This window comes from Leopardus geoffroyi, chromosome C1, assembly GCF_018350155.1.
Source record: "Leopardus geoffroyi isolate Oge1 chromosome C1, O.geoffroyi_Oge1_pat1.0, whole genome shotgun sequence".
In the NCBI taxonomy this organism is placed as follows: Eukaryota; Metazoa; Chordata; class Mammalia; order Carnivora; family Felidae; genus Leopardus; species Leopardus geoffroyi.
In genome coordinates this window covers 196518942-196537398 of record NC_059328.1, presented here as the reverse complement: position 1 = coordinate 196537398, position 18457 = coordinate 196518942, and positions in this window count along the sequence as shown.

The following is an 18457-nucleotide window of genomic DNA, read 5'->3' as shown; positions in this document are numbered from 1 at the left end:
TTTGGAGTTCCTAACAGAGAGCTGATAAAATTGCAATAGCTATGGTTAAGAAAAGGGTTTCTTAACAGCCCAGATAGTCCATCTGAATTAGAGCTACATCTTAGCTAATGTTTAGGGAGTGGGATCTTGTTGCAATAAGAGAGAAGAAATTGACAAGAGCTAGAAAATTTTTCGTAGCTCAAGCCAGCAGACTAAGGGTAAGGGCCAGGACGAGGTTTCAAGCTCAGCAAGGAACTGGAGTAAAGTCAGTAACATACAGTTTAGACCTGGTTACCCAGTTAGAAAAAAAAAAACCATTCCTATTGAAGCTCAGTGGGAAATAGGGTTTCTAGAGTTTCAAACGATTGTCAGCTTGACCAATTCCAGACATTCAGAGGCTGACACCAGCCTCACTAAGAACTGGGCAGACCTGAGCTTGCAGGTGGCAGACTTTCAGTCATTAAAACTGAGAAGGGTGCCTGGGTGGCTCAGGGGGTTAAGCGGCCAACTCTTAATTTCAGCTCAAGTCTTGATCTCAGGGTTCATGAGTTTGAGCCCTATGTCAGACTCTGTGCTCACAGCACAGAGCCCACTTAGGATTCTCTCTGTGTTTAGGATTCTCTTTCTGCCTCTCCCCTGCTCTCTCTGTCTCTCTCTCTAAATAAATAAACAAACATAAAAAAAAAAACAAACCTGACAGATCTGTCCAAGGCAGAAATGAGGGAAATAATGAGACACTAAGGAGAACCTGAAAGTAGGAGTACAGTGCTGTTCAGAGGTGATAGTAAGAAACTTCATGAACATGTATCTTCCATCCGCACCCAAGTGTTCACATCACCACTTTCCTCCTTAATCCTCCCCACATGGAGTAAATTTTATCTTACTATGTTATTAAAATGTATAGATAATTTAAAAGGCCACTGAGGTGCCCCTATGCTTATTATTTTTAATTCGGTTGGTCGAAGTAAATGGCAAAGCAAGAGATGACATCTTTCATATACTGGATTCTAAACACTCCCCGGTTCTGATCTGTCAGCAGATGTTGACAGCATAAAATTCTACCCTAGTAAAATATTCACTCAACTCATACACGTTAAAATCAATTGTCTTACCAAGGCACCATAATCACCTGAAAAAAGTCACTAAACCTTATTTTTTATCATTTTGATTACACTGTACACTATGATTTTCTGGGATTTTTCTTTAAATTCGTTGGGCATTACTTAGAATAAATTGAAATATAGTAGTTTATTATCAAGGCAAGAGCCCCATTTGCAGAAAAAAAACATAAATTCAAATGAGGTATTGAGGTCATTTGGCTACATTCTAGAAAAGAATTCAAGCATATATATACCACCACCATGGGTTGATCCCCATTGAAAGAGGCTAGAGAGTGCGAGTTTGAATTTTGACCGTGAAGAAATAGAATCTGTATAGTAGGGAATCATATCCAGCTGTACTGCTGGCCCAAACAAAGAAATAAAGCAGTCTATTATCTAGGTTTTGCAATAATAAAAGACATTTCAAAGGAGTTTTCTTTTCCAGTTACTTCTCGAGCATACTTGAGGCCACTTCTCTGGGCAGGAGAGTGACTGGTACTATTTGAAATATATCTTTCTCTTTGTCAGAATGTTTTTGTAAGTATTTTTTATACTTGAGCAATTTGATTCGTTTTATTTGAGGAGAATCTTCTTCACCAGAGGAAAAAAAAAAAAAACAGCTTACGTTGGGAAATTAATTTACCTTTCTAAAAAGCAATCACATTCTGTAAAAAGTTGTAAGAAATTATTGTGACTCCACTGAGGAATAAAGAGCCCTCAATGTTGAGCATAATATACCCATTGCTCTCCTAGGATTTACCTATTTTCAATGCTAATCAAGGTTATAAAACTTTATGTTTTAGTTGCTTAGGAAATTGATGGAAGGAAAATAAGTTATATGTCTTTTCATTTTCTACTTGGAGGTGTGTATTTGTGCAGCTTCAGGAATCACTTTCTAGCACAGAAGGAAACTTCTCTATACTTTCAGTCTTAGGTAGAATGTGTCAGCTTTTTTGGGTGGGGGGGTGGAAGGGCGACATTTTAGCTATAAAAGATGAAAGAAAAATGACACAATACTTGCCATATCACACTATCATGCCTCAGAAAAGCTGACTCATCACCCTGATTCATTTTGTATTTAAAGTTTCCAAATCTCTGCTAAGGGATTTGCAAGTTACACGTATTTTTCAGGGAAATCATCTATTTTCTCTTAAAATTAGGAAAAAATATTTCCAAAATGTTATTGATACCATCCATAATCCTCGGGCAATATTTGGGGAAAAAAACTGACTTTTCTTTGGGAAATCTGACGCTCTTTCCTTTAGAGACCCTTTTGTAGTCAACCTTAAAATCAACATTAAGAGAATAGAGCAAACATGTACACACAAACGTGAAGATTGCTTTCAGTCGAATTACACAAAGATAAACAGAAAATGAATTAGTCTTAAAATCAGACGTCCAGAGTCTCACCTAGCTTTTGTCTCCCTGCAAAATATAATTATTATCTTAAAAAAAAGATTTTTAAACCTAGATTCTTTTTTTTTCCTCAGTAGGGCAAGGTTTCTTTTAGTTTTATATTTAACAGTTACAACTCAGATATTATCTGTAGGATATTTTCTTTCTCTGATTATTATTGTGCTTTTTAAAATACACCTTTGAGGTGCCTGGGTGGCTCAGTCGGTTAAGCGTCCGACTTCGGCTCAGGTCACTATCTCACTGTCTGTGGGTTCGAGCCCTGCGTCGGGCTCTGTGTTGACTGCTCAGAGCCTGGAGCCTGTTTCAGATTCTGTGTCTCCCTCTCTCTGACCCTCCCCTGTTCATGCTCTGTCTCTCTCTGTCTCAAAAATAAATAAATGTTAAAAAAAATTGAAAAAAAAAAAGAATACCTATTTCAAAAGATGCTAGTATTAGTTTCTACTGTTGCTGTAATGAATAGGCACAAACTTAGTGGCTTAAAACAGCACAATTATATTATCTTATAGTTCTAGAGTTCAGAAGTCCAAAATGAGTTGGCATGGCTGTATTCCTTCCAGAGTTTCTGTTTCTCTCTGCCTTTTCTAGCTTTAAGATGACATTCCCTGGTTTGTGCTCCCTTCTTCTTTCTTCAAATCCAGCAGCATAGCATTTTCAAATCCCTCTCTCCCTCTCTGACCTCTGTTTCTATCATCATATCACCTTTTTAAACTCTGACACTCCTTCTCCCACTTTTAACAACCTTTGAGATTATGTTGGGCCTACCTAAATAATCCAGGATAATCTCCCCCCCTCAAGAATTTCAATTTAATCGCATCTGCAAAGTCATTTTTGCCACATAAGGTGACATATTTACAGAATCTGAAACTAAGAATGTGGGCATCTTTTTAGGGTTAATACTTTGCCTGCCACAATGCCAGAAAAAAAGGACGTTGGCCTAGTTTGGGTCCTTGATGATCTCTGTCTTTACTGTTGTTCCTTAGGGCAGGTTATGGTACTCCAAGTGGTACAGATTCCCCACAGGGTTGTCTTCCCCACCAACTGCAAACCTAGCCATAAACCACTTGGTAGCATTGTGAACACCTCGACATGTGCTTAGCAAGCATCCTTCCTGTTATCATTTCCCTACCAATGATGTTGCATGCAAGTAGATCACAGGTTCCTGACACATAAACTCCCCAAACTTCATCATCTTCCCATTTCACAAAAGTAATCAACTTCGTCTGGTTAGCAGCCACTCCTGGCTTTTCCCCGCCTTCTTTTCCCTCCTGCTTATAGGTTACCCAGCTCCATTGCTGAAATGAGTCAGATTTTTTTTTTTTTTTTTAACATAAAGACTCGTATTGCATGGAAAATTCTACTTCGGGCACTATTTAAAAAAATAACAAAAAACCACAAATAAAACTCTATTTAGGGACCCAAGGATTGAGTTGCCTTCTTAAGATGGGCAAGCATAATCTTACACCAATCCAGGGGAAAAAATCATGCAGGTTACTCAATTTGCCAACCCAAGTCACTAATATACGTATTATTTAAGAGTTTCATTCATTGTTTCAGATGTACTAGCTTTGTGAGATCATGAATAGTAACAAAGATGTTAAAATCATGGCTGGACACAGGAAAACCTACCAATTCAGATTGCATGTGTAGTCTTAATTATTAATAAGCTTGGATGTACAGATTGATTATCAGCTTTTTCTGCACCTTGTACCAGTTGGCAAGCTTATTCTTCTTTTTCTTACTCTGGTGGAATGCAACTGATTCTAATGCATTTTCTTTCAAACAATTTTTTAGTTCACCTCTGATTGGCTTGTGGCTCCTGCTGATTGACAGGCAAGTCCACAGCTGTGGGTTCTCTTTTGAAGCTATTTTATCTTTTCTCTTTGACTTTCCTTTAATTTGATTGGATTCACTCTTGGAGCACCCTGTGGAAAGAACCCTGATTACTCTCTTTTCTGCTGTGAGTTGGTAGATGGCAAAGCACACTCAGAGGTCTTATCCCTTCTTTGTTAGGACCGCTGCCTGTGGAAGCCCCAGGAGTGCTTATCTTGGCTGGCAGATAACTGCTCCCAGGTTTAAACTTCAAAGGCAAAACCCAGGCAGCCCCAAAGAAAGAAACTTCAGTCAGCTTCAAGGGGTGAGTGAGCTGGTCCTGTGGCTACTTTTGGAAATGGGAAAGGCACACTGAAAAATCAGGCTAGCCTCAAGATCTCGATGTCACTTTTTCACATTTGGATAGTAATTGCAGGGTCCTGGGAGAGCATCAACTCCATACTTCTGTGGGCAAGGACAGTGAGGCTCGGCGGGTAAGCTGTCATTGAGAAAATGTTCTGACCTCATAGCCAGACTCCTCAGAGAGTAGTAAGATGCAGCGAGAAGGTGGTTCCCCAAAGAAATGCTCATTAGCTGAAGCCTGAGCAAGAATTTTGTGCTACAATGGAATGATTCATGTCTGAAACTGACAAATCACATGCACTCAACAACTATGACTCAAGATTCCATGGGAAAAACCCATAAATGTGTTTTCCTTCCCTCAAATAGATATCTGTTAATGTCTACAACCTATTTTTCTACTCCTGAAGTTAGAATGGCTAGAATGTCAAAGAAAAAAAATTATTTTCTCCAATGATAATAAAATAATGACAATCCATTTTTCATTCTCTCTTCCTTTCCTTTTTTCACACTTGTGTATACACACATGCACATACTTTTAAATTGGATTCACTCATGGAGTACATAGTGGAAAGAACCCCAATTATTTTCATCTTCATTGCTACTCTCTATATATGAAAGGAAGAGAGAAAATAATATTTAGAGAAAACCTTTGCTTCTTAATGCTCTGAGTCTCTGCTTACTTGGTAGTAGGGTTTATCTTCGGTCAGCTTTGTGACCTCTTTAAGCATTATTTGTTCCAAGTCCCCCCCCCCCCAACATTGAGCTTCATAGTGGTGTCAACCTTGTATGGTTACTGAGAGTAGTTAATGAAATAATATTAAGTACTCAATAGATATAAATTATTATTAGTAGTAGTATTATACCTTTCCTGATTATCCCCTTTAGGTCTCTCGCACAGTGTGTGTGTGTATGGGAGTTGAGACTGGAAAAGGGGAAAGAGATTAATCTGGTTCCCACACCACAGTAAATGCCCATGCCCATGATCACCGTGCCCTGTTGTCCTTTTTGGTCACTTTCCTTTTGTTTCTTTGAGATTTGGTCTCCTATTTGGTTGCTTTTTTCTTCATTGTCAACCTCCAAACCACAGATCTCCATGAAGCTCTGAGTGACTGTCAGCGCTGGTGCTGATTCTGCCAAACTTGTCTGCAAGGCTTCTTTTGCTTAGCTAGCAGGGAAATGCCTTTTGTGAATGGCTCTTTCCTAGGGGAATCTACTACCAGAAGCTTGAGGCTTCAAATGACAGCTCTCTTCTTTCTGAGAAGCATTATAGGTAAGGAGAGAGTAGAAGACCAGGTTGTTGGATTATCAGGCAGAAACAGCCTCACATGAAACCTAAAATCATTGCTTTCTTTGCTATATGGGATACTCTTGCCCAGTTGGCCCATTCTACTAGACTCCTACATGAATAATAAATTTCTCAAAGGGCCTATTTTATATCCTACTAGTCATTCTATCCATGGAAAAGGTAATTATACATCTGAATCCCAACTTTGGCAAAAGTTCAGAATTTCTCACAGGGCTCCTGACACTAACATTTGTATTATTATAAAAACATCCTCAGGGATGATGCCAAACCACACTGAACAATCCAACTATTTCTGATGGTTTGCCAAAAGAGATGCCAATACTTGTATAAGTGCATTGCAGTCCTAACTCAGGGCTTAGGGTGTAAGAGGCACTCAGTAGATATTGACACTCCCTTTGTGAACAGAATACTTTACAATATGGTTTTTAATTTCTATTTTAGAAATGGTGGTAGCTATTTGGAAATAATATGTAATGAGCTGAGACTTCATGTGAATTTAATTCTGTGTATCTGGGGTCCAATAAAATAATAATTAAATAAAACATTAGAAAAGAGAAATCTATAATTCCTCTCATGACATGGCCACTGCTGAGACACTGAAGCCTATCCAAAGACTTTATTTATATGTGAGTGAGTTCAGTTTTCCCCTAAAATTGCCTCTTCTTTTTTCTTTACCTCATATTTCATTATCCATACACATCACATATCCTTGGAGCTCAGCTTTGCTCTGAGTTACTTTCAGGACCACCATATTTGCAGATAAGTGGATTGAAACTGTAACTCAAACATAGTGTCTTTATTAACCCTCAGCAGTGAACTCACCTTTTTGATCAGGGGCTACTGAAGCACATCAGTTGTCTTCAGACTATCTTTATTTTTACTACTTTCATTATAGAATAATCATTGTAGATCTCAAGGATGAGTGTTGGACACCACTCAACAATCAAAGTAGAGTGTTAACATTCACAAACAATTAAAATTAATTTTCCTGGGTTTGAAGAGATGTAGAGGGATATAGTTTGAGAGGTTTTTAGCCATGCTGGTGGTGAAGGGGACAGGGCTGATTCTCTTTCTCCTAGATTATCATTCAATCAAGAAACAGTTAGTACTATTGCATGCCAGGAAGTAGTCAGGGAGTAGACATGTCACCACCTTAAGTAAGAGAGACAAGATCCCTGCCCTGGTTGAGTTTATCATAAAGTGGTGGAAATGCATGAAATTAAAGCTGTTACTTCTACAATATCCTAGAACACGTTAAGTCTTTTCATGTAAAAGTGCAGGGTTCTAAAGGATCACGAATGAGGAATGCCCAAACTTCTTTAAGTTTTTGTGTATTGGGAAAGTGTTTGGAAGAAATGCCATTTAAGCTGAGATCTAAAAGATGAGGAGGAATTAGTCAATACAAGAGGGAAGCATGTTCTAAGCAAAAGAAATAATATGTGAAGGTGAGAGTGTGTGGCTCATTCAGGGAGTTGAAAGTCATTCCATAGTGTAGAGTGGAGTGATCAGAGAGAAAATTGGGACCTTGAATAAGGCCAGATACATGTAGTCTTGGAATTCAGGTTAAAGAATTTCAATATCATTCTAAATTATAATTAAGGAGAGTAGGAGGATAATGTGTCAGATCATTCTGGTTACAGTGTACCAAATGGATAGGAACAGGAATAGAAGGGAAGCATGGAGACCTTTCAAACTAGGGCTGATAGAGGCCAGAACCATAATTGTAGGTTGTATGGAAGAATAATGGCTTTCCAATGATGTCCACATTCTAATCCCTGGAACCTGAGTCTATGTTAGGTTTCATGGCAAAGGAAATTATAGTCACAGATGGAATTAAAGATACTATCAGCTGACTTTAAAATGAGATTATCTTGGATTATCTGAGTGATTATCTGAGTGAGCCCAATACAATCACAGAGATCTTTTAGAGTGGAAGGGAGACAGAAGAGGAGGTTGGAGTCAGAGATTTGAAAAATGCTATACTTCTGGCTTTGAAGATGGAAGAAAGGGGCCACAAACTGAGGGATATAAGAAGCCTTAAGAAGCTACAAAATGCAAGGGAATGAATTCTACCCAGAGAAATGCAACCATATTGACACTTTTTTTTAAATGTTTATTTTATTTTTGAGAGAGAGAGAGAGAGAGAGAGAGAGAGCATGACCAGGGGAGGGGCAGATAGAGAGGGAGACACAGAATCCACAGCAGAGCTGTCTCTGAGCTATCCACACTCTGAGCCTAATGTGGGGCTTGAACTCATGAACTGTGAGATATGACCTGAGCTGAAGTCAGATGCTCAACAGACTTAGCCACCCCGGTGCCCCCAGCTACGTTGACACCTTGGTATTGGCTCAGTGAGACCTATCTTGGACTTCTGACCTCCAGAACTGTAAAATACTAATTACATGTTGTTCTAAGGCACTTATTTTGTGGTAATTTGTTATAGCAACGATAAGAAACTCATTTGGTAGAGATGGAAAAAAGTAGGGAAGGTTGGGAAATGTTTAAGTGGTAGGGATGAGAAGATGTAGCATTCAGTTTAATATGCAAGAAGAAAGTGAGGTAGCATGAGTTATTTTTGGGAAAAAAAAAGAATTCCAGTGTTTTATTAATTAAAACTGGAAAAGTCTTCTTACTAATATGACCTATAACAATAAATTCAACTAGCATATTTGACTCAATATAACAGTGAATAGTATTAAAGACAGAGATGGATAAATTTCATACAAATGACTAACAACTTATTTCTCTGGGTATTTTAACATCAATACCTTGTATTAGATTGATGCTGGATTCACATGGTTCAGATGTTGATATTCAGACAAATGCCATATATAAGTAAATAAAATTAAATGTTGAATCTCAGGGAATATTGTATAAATAATAACTGCCACAAAGTTGCAAGATTTTACATGTTCTAAATGGTCCTGTGACTCTCAACTGTGATGAACATTATTTAGACACAAAAAGAAAATAAAACTATTTGGGAAACTTAGTGAGACTTAAATTTTTAGTTGAAAAATATAAATGCAGAACATATGATTCAGGAAACAATGATTGCTATGACTTTAGGATTTAATAAACATGTATAGAAGCTATTCAACACCAATGTATTTGCTAGGTCAAAGGTCACCTCTATCTTAAATCTTTCATGCTCATCCTTTCCCTCTTCTCCCAGAATTATTCTTTTCCTTCTCTGTGGTTCAACAACATGTCAACTGTACTTTGTCATGTTTTATATTCTTCACTATATTTCAGCTATTTCTACATTTGTCTTTCCATAGTATTTTCAACTATTTGAAGACAGGGAATGTGTCCATTTTATCTTTGTATTCATCACAGTATCTATCACAACGTCTCATATAAAGAACCTAGTGAGTGATGGAAAAGGTAGATTCAATAACAGAAGACCTGGGTCAATGGTTCAATTTCAGTTTCACTAATTATTTGACGTAAACCTGGAGAAAATAATTTCATATCTTGGTGCTTAATTTTCTATTTGAAAATTTCATGATTCAGAACAAGGTATTAAGATTAAAACAAGCAAATGTGCTTGGATAAACTGAGACCTGTTATGTGTACTTAAAGTTTCAGCACACAGTCACTAATCAGCAAGTTAAAGATGCTGATGTGCTATTTGGCCACACAACTGGATTGCTCAAGGGATTTTTACAGCTGGTGGTGAGATTGAACCCCATGTTGGACTCTGCTCTGACGGTGCGGAGCCTGCTTGGGATTCTCTCTCTTCCCTTCCCCAGCTCATGCACATGCTCTCTCTCTCTCTCTCTCTCAAAAATAAAGTAAATAAACATTTAAACAATTTTAAAAAGAAGATTAAATGAATTAGTCATATTTTTTGATATTCTATATGCTTACTGACTTTTGTATAATCATGTTTTCATATGTTCCTGAGATGTATTTAAAATATATTCTAATGGTAGATATTACCTCTTTTATTGTTTATTTTTGCTTTCTATATTTTAAATCTATGTTGTTACCTGTATATATATTTAGAATTGTTACATGTTTCTACTAAATTATCTTTTCTGATTTTGAAAACCTTTCCTCTAATTTAATATGATTCTCACCTCCAGTGATATTTATCTGTAAGTAGAATAGTTTTTGTTCTGGTATATCTTTTTTACTCTTTTATTTTCAGCTTTTATGTTTACTTGTTACAGATTCTATCTTATAAAAATGTATAGTTAGGTAGTGTTTTAAAAATTTTTTTTTTCAACGTTTATTTTTGGGACAGAGAGAGACAGAGCATGAACGGGGGAGGGGCAGAGAGAGAGGGAGACACAGAATCGGAAACAGGCTCCAGGCTCTGAGCCATCAGCCCAGAGCCTGACGCGGGGCTCGAACTCCCGGACCGCAAGATCGTGACCTGGCTGAAGTTGGACGCTTAACCGACTGCGCCACCCAGGCGCCCCTAGGTAGTGTTTTATTATCAGTTTTTAAATTGGAGTCCTTAGTCCATGTGATGTAGTACTGACTTATTTAAGTCTAACTATAAAATCTTGTCTTCTATGTGTCCCATAATTGTTTTCTTCTTTTTTGCATTTTGTGAATTGATCAAGTGTTATTATTATCATCATTATTATTATTCTCCTCTTACTAGCTTTTTAGTTAAAATTATGGTATTTTCCTATTAATAATTTCCCTAGAAATTATAGTATGTGTTCTTAGTTTATAATCTCTCTGAAATTAGTACTTTTATCACTTATCTAATTATGTAGAAATTTATAACAGTTTAATTCCTTCAATCATCCTGACCTTTGTGCTGTTGTCATATTTTTATTATTACACATATTACAAATCCCATAAGATATTTTTTATTATTGTTGTTTTAAGCAGTCATTAATTGTTTATAATCAAGAACCATATCCTTTTTGCATCTCTGTGCTTTCATCTAGGATCATTTTCCTATGACTTTTACTGTTTATGGAAGGACAGATCTTTCGATGATTAATTCTCTCTGTTTCATTCTCTGAAAACGTCTTTACTTCCTCTTCATTTTTGAAGGACATATCGCTGGATATAGTATTATTCCTCTTCCTTTCCTAAGAAACTCTCTCAGTCCCATTGTGGCTTTCAATGTCATTTATCTCAATCTCTTCATTCACTCAACTTTAAAATCAAACAAACAAAAATAAAGGCAACTTCTCCTTTTAGCCCCCTAACTGAAATTACTCACCAAACAGGAGACTATAAAATACTTGGTTATCATTGATGGAGGAAGATCAGGAAATAAATGAGAAAAGAAAAAAAAATATTATTTCAAAAACATGACAATATAACATGCTTGTGAATAGGGTATGGAAAGTTAGGAAATATCATACACAATGGCCTGAAATTTTCCCTTTGAACTAAGAGGCAAGTTATCTGCTTGAAAATGAGGAAAATAGCTATGGAATAAGAAGTATAAAGTTATTGGTTTTGTTTAAAAATGGCATATATGAGAAATTGGAGAGAGAACAGAACCAAGGACTCGAAAAAAGAATTGCTGAGCTCTGCTAAAAACCCATCTGGAGAGCAAATAGTTGGCACTAGTTCACACAATGGTTTATTTTCTCTAACAGTATTCACAAGTCTGGGAACAGCAAATAACAAGATGGATGGTTGCATAGATGCAAGATAGATGATCTGAAAATTATCATGATTGTGAAGTGAAGGAATGGGAGTCTTAGAACACCAGTATACAACTTGTTGAAACAAACGACCAAGGTGTCAAGTAGAAAGAGACTGTGAAGGAGTGACAGACTGTGAGTTAGCAGCGGGAAAGAGAATCCATAGTTCTTCATGAAAAAGAAAAGGAGGGAGAAACTGAAAAGGGTAGGAGAATTGGTAGGATGATGACGTTTTGTATTTTAAGATCTCATGCAAGAGTTTGATGACATCCACAGTACTGTTGTGGTGGTGGAATTGGGAGTGGAATTGGGATAGAGATACTGATATTGAAGTCTAGATACTTGAAGTTATTTGTTGGAAAGATTACATACATGTAGAAAGTGAACAATTGATGATGATTGATTTTATTGTGGAAGTAAAGAAGTCTGTGAGCTAGGTTTCAAAGCCCAGGTGAATGAATAAGAGTAGTCAAGATGACAGAGGATGACGTCAATAATGAGAAATAAATGATGGCATATATAGTTATCATGATCCTTAAAGAAAGAGTGTTTTTGCTTTATGATAAAAAAAAATTCAGGAGTTAGGATATTATCAGTACTAACTCTAGGCCATCGTGTTCCTTGGGCTTGAAAGTGTAAAAAAGCTTTCCCTCAATTTGGAACAAGGGAAGAGGTATTTTCAGGGAAGATCCAGGTTCCAAATCAATAACTAGGCAGCAAGATTTTTTTTTTGAAGAGATTAAGGCTACAGAGCAGTGTGGTAAGAGCATGTGGGTTCCAGCAGCCACTGTTAAAAGGGGGAATTGAAGTGTGCTTGAATTTGGGTTGGTGGAAAACCATAAGAGGGAAGAGAGGCATAACTCCAACAATTATGTTCAAAGTCACTGCTCTGATAAGAATAGTAGGCAGCAGTCTTTTGTTGAGTATTCTAAAGGATTGACACTGGATTTATGTTTCAAGAAAATTCTTGAAGTAAGGAATTACTGTAGCAACAATGTAATCCAGAAGTATTCCTAAAGAGATATTGTCAGGTTTATGAAATAAGCCTTCCACAGAACTATCTCCAATATCTTTAGGAAGAATATATTTTTAGATCCCCTAAGAAGCTCATACTGTAATTTAGTTTGGAACTCATTATTTCTAATCAGTCAGCTTTTCTGGATTTACTTGGAGCATGCTAGTGGCAGACACCCTTTGGGTCTAGTATTTTGCTAGCAACGTAGAGGAGTGAACGTAATGTGATCTCCACATTAATATACACTGCTTAAGGAAATCATAATGATTTAAGGTGACTGGAAGTCTTTCGGGGTCATTGCAATGGGTTGAGGAGCTTGTAAATGTTCACTCAATCCCTACTGGGAGAAGAGAAGCCTAGGGAATTATCTTTACCCTGCAGAAAGTGTCTAGCACCCTGCATAAGTCATGTCTAGTATGTAATATCCTTGGGGAAAAAAAAGAATAATATATGTTAGTTACATCATTTTACTAGTGTTTTATAATGTGACCTGATATCATGTTAAAAATTAGAGGCAAGGACAAAATTCTTACCCTCCTCACCCCTTGTATTGGCATGCCTGGCCAATAAAACTTACCCAAAACAAAAAACAACACAGTATACATAGTAATTTTTTCCCAGTATGACTTCGTCATCAAACCTAGAAACAAGTTAAATCAATGAAGAACACCATATCTTCAAACAAGTATGGATCTTTCTTAATTTTTGAATTATCAGATAATTCCCCCAAAATTCAGGCAGGCAATATGGTATAAAGTCATTTTATTAGAATGTGTGAATAAAAATAAAAGTAGATTTCAGATATACATTATACTGACAAATATAAATCCCATGTCTGATACATTAAAAACCAAGAAAGAAAACAATTCTTGAAGACTATTTTTTGGTTATTATTGAAGGCCTGGCAGATCAAGAATCATTATCTTTTCTTTATACATTGCTTACACCTTCTCATCAATCTACGTCTTTAGTCATTTGCCCTATTTTTTAGAACAATGAAATTATATTTATCATTTTAGACTGGAAAGATATTTTTTAAATAATATGAGGCAAAATGAAACTACAATCAGATTAGCAATGATAGTTGAGCAAGTGGCAATGATTAAATATACTGTGGGTTGTTTAAATCATGTCTTGTGTGAAAGATGCATAACCGATTTTTACATCATTTAAAAGGGAGAAAAAATATAAATTGTATTTATTATGTTAACAAAATCAAATTACCTTCCTTTTTCTCTTCTGTTGACAAATCAAAGAGGTGTATATATTTCAGAGTCTTTCTTAGAACTGAAAGTAAAGGACAGAAAAGGAGTCACATGTTTTATGCCCAAGAAATAATCTAATTGCTACGCAAGAAATAAAACAGGTTGGGAAGAAAAAGAGACCAAAAAAAAAAAAAAAAAAAAAAAAAGCAGAGCATCAGAAAGAGATCATGAGTTATGACTAATTTATAGGTAAGTGAAATCCTATGGCATTGAAAAGAATTTCCAACAATTATTAGGAAATAATACTGGCATATGGAAATTACTATGTAAGTATTATAATTAGACCTCTCAAGATACATTATAAAGAATAAAAAACATAATTTCTTATTTGTAGCCTTTTTAAGTATATATTTAGATAATATTGGGAACAAAAATCTTTAAACATGATATGTATGAGTTGAAGCCTAACATTGCAGTGGCTTTAAGAAATCATTTGCTTTCTATTTAATTGAGTTTCTAGATTATTAACTATTTCTCTGTTATACATAGTTTTCTCACCTTAAAAAAAAAATAACTCACAACACAGACCAGTGGAAAAGGAAGAATGCCTCATGCTACCTATTAATTGAGAAATAAAAAATAAGTCATGATATTGAGGATGTGAACAGGAAAGTGACTACACAGATACTTCATTTCTAACAATTCCTTTTATGTTTCTAAATCACATTTGCTTATAAAATGGGGAGAATAATGCTGACCCTACAGGGTGAAATGAGATAACATAGGCAAATCACCTTACTCAATATCTGTTTGGCACAGAGCTAACTCTTAACACTAAGTCTTACCTTTCTATGTCCCAATCCCTAACTTCCCTTAGGAAAATCAGGTAAAAGAGAGAGGTCTCTTTTCCAAACACCTGGAGAGCATCACTGGAAGACCATCCAAAGATTCACTGAAGTGACAAAGAAACAGAAGACAGCATTGGCCAGGAAGAAACTCAGGGGATAGTACAAATCAGTTTGTGAGTCACCATAAAGTGTCCAACCAAGGACAAAAGGAGAACTTGCTGAAAGATCAGCATAAATAGGCAGGGATATAGGAATGCCATTTGAGAAAGATAGGGATCAGACTGTAGAGAATCCGAAGCCCAAATTGATGTTCTTTTGTTGCAACAAGAGTGGGTCTTGCCAGGCTTGAGCATACCCTTAAAGAAGATACACTGTGTTAAACATAATATGGATCTTCCTCCATGTATGATGGGTTAAGTCCCAATAAACTTGATGTTAAGTGGAAAATATCATGAAGTGAAAATGCGTTTAATATACCTAACCTACCGAACATCATAGCTTAGTCTAGACTACTTTAAATATGCTTAGAACACTTACATTTTTCTATAGTTTGGAAAAGTCATCTAACACAAAGCACATTTTGTAATAAAGGGTTGAATATCTCACGCAATTTGTTGAACTAGTGTACTGAAAGTGGAAACCAGAATGGTTGTATGGGTACCGAATGGTTATAAGTGTATCAGTTGTTTACCCTCGTGACTGCATGGCTGACTGGGAGGTGTGGTTCACTGCCACTGCTCAGCATTGCAAGAGCGTATCATGGGGCATATCACTAGTCTGAGGAAAGATCTAAATTCAAAATTCCAAGTACACTTTCTACTGAATGCATATGGCTTTTGTACCATCTTACAGGTGAAAAATCATCAGTCAAACCATCAGAAATCACCTGTATCAAGGACTCTCGAGTTCAAGATGAGATGGAGACTTGTAGGATTCTGCATGGGGTAGAGGGTCACTCTGCTGTCACCAGTGGACAGAGGTATGACTTCCTCCTATCACATATCATGGGAGGTCACAATGATTCTAGATTCCAGCTTTGGCCATTTCAAGCAGCTCACTTTCAACAACGTTCAAATACCATTAAAAATCTTTTTTTTTTTTTTATTTTTTTTAAGACTGTGGAAATTTTCAGTAAAATGGAAACAAATTGCTATAAGTAAACCATTTGTCACAGTCTGATTACTTTGCAGCCACTCTGGGAACACCCATTTGTCATGCTAGATCAAGATAACCACAGCCTGACTAGAGGAAATGGCTTTTTGCCTACTAGTTGTGGGTTTTTGTTTTTTTTTTTAAACATTCACCCAGAGAGACCTGCTCCATAGAATCTTCAGGTTCCACCCCAGCTATGTGACCAAAGAGAAAAGCTAAGGCATTAAGAACAAATTGCACCATCTACAAGGCATTAAAAGGCAAAATAATTAACTATTGTTAAATGTAAAACTCATGATTCGAAGTAAATATACATTTAGAGTATAATGCTTCATTGTATATGTTTACCTTTTTTAAAAGAAAAAAAGTTAAAAAACGATTACTCATTTGGAAAAAGAAGGGTGGAGAATAATCAAATAAATGATTTCAGCTACATTAATTTCTCAGCATGAAGTAGGCACTTCAGAGATGCTTGGTGATTTATTAGTTGCTTGATATGAAAGAGACCACCAATTTGTCCTCTTATTTTCACTCCATTTTAAAGTTGAGAAGGTTTTAAAAATTAGATTGCTTAATTGCCTGCTCTAAGACAGTTTAAGTGTAATTTGGGCTCAAAGAGAAGACAATTATTCAATATTTCTTCCATTTTTTTTCTTATATAAGTACTCAGAATATAATAAAAATGATGTTAGGTGAGTGAGACCTACAACTTGCTAAAATACCACAGGTCAAAAGCCCTTATAAATCAGGTCCCTAGAGCGACTTTTGTAAACTGAGTGCTTTTGGATTCCTTTTTGCATCTCTGCTAATTCTTACCAGGACAATGGTCACTTTTTCCCAAGAATAATGCTAGTTCACCAATCATGCTATTGATCGGAGTTAAGTTTAGAACAGTAAATGCACTCATTGCTTTGTTAAGCTCATAAAAGATGAGACTGCAAAGATAGTCAAATCTTTTTGCAAAAACCTGTTTGTTAAGTGATCCTTCAACATGGATATCCAGTATAATATCACTATTGCATTTTGCCTGCAAGTGTACCTTTCAACATATATTTTGAAAGCAATTTTTTATAGTCACAAACTGAATGGGTGGCCTTTAAAGTAAATATTAATATTTTTAATTCACTTATTCTCATTTCAAATTTTCTTCATAAGGCTTTCCTTACATTTTCATGGAGGCACGGGCCGGTTTGACATAGGGTACTGTTTTCAGATTGTTTGATCTTGTACTAATAAACAAACTCAGATGTTTTTGTATTCTAAGCAAAGATATATCTTATTCCATCAACTCTTATTGATAAATTTTTCCAAGAATCATTGCAGAAGTTAAATTTGAAACCCAAATATCTTCAAAACCTTACCAGATTATTCACCTCTTCATCTTGGGTTTGGGACTCCATAGGACTCTAGTGAATGAAAGTTGGTAATGGAAGGAGAGGAAGAAATTGTTTCACCTAAAAGTCATCACTATTAGCTTTGCAAACTCTCATCTACATTGTCTACTGCATCATTCTATATATCATGGAAATATTGTCCTTTGTGTAAACATCATTTATAGCTAGAGGCTCTTTGTTATCATAACTATCACCCTAAAATATTCTATCATTTGATATAATTTACATAACTTCAATAACTGTAATATCAAGCTATGTAATATCTATCTGTATATCTACCAATTTATCACTCTATCATCTATATGTTTTCAATTCAAATCTTTTTGAGAATATCATCTGCAAGGAACACCTGGGTGTCTCAGTCAGTTAAGCCTCCAACTCTTGTTTTTGCTCAGGTCATGATCTCAAGGTCCATGGGATTGATCCCTGCATCGGGCTCTATGCTGACAGTGTGGAGCCTACTTGGAATTCTCTCTCTCCCTCTCTCTCTGCCCCTCCCCATTCTCAAAATAAATAAGTAACTTAAAAAAAAAGAAGAAAATCTTCTGCAAAATGGGGATATAAGAGAACTTAACTCACATGGTTTTTAATGAGTTTATTTAAAAAACAATTAGGGCAGTTTTAGGTTCACAACAAAATTGAGAAGTTCTAGAGATCTCTCACATCCCCTCTGCCACCATGCATACATAGCTTTATTTGTTACCAAAGACAAATCTATCTTGACACATAACAACCACCCCAAATCCATAGTTTATATTACTGTTCACTCTTGGTTTGGTATGTTCTATGCATTTGGAAAAGTGTGTGATGACATATATCCATCATTATAATATGATTCAGGGTATTTTCACTGCTCTAAAAATCCCCTGTGCTCTGCCTATTCATTTTCCCACCCAAACTTTTATTTTTCACCATGTCCATAGTTTTGTCTTCTTAAGAATGTCATATAATTAGGATATATACAGCATGTAGCCTTTTCAGATTGGCTTCTTTTACTTAATAATATGCGTTTGAGTTTCCCCCATGTCTTTTCATGGCTTGATAGCTCATTTCTTTTTAGTGCTGAATAACATTCCATCTTCTGGATATACCGCAGTTTATTTATCCATTCACCTACTGAAAGATGTCTTGGTTGCTTCCAAACTTTGAAACTTATGAGTAAAACTGATGTAAACATCCATGTGCAGATTTTTGTGTGTCTCAATTCCTCTGGATTAATACCAAGGAGAGTACTGGACAGTAT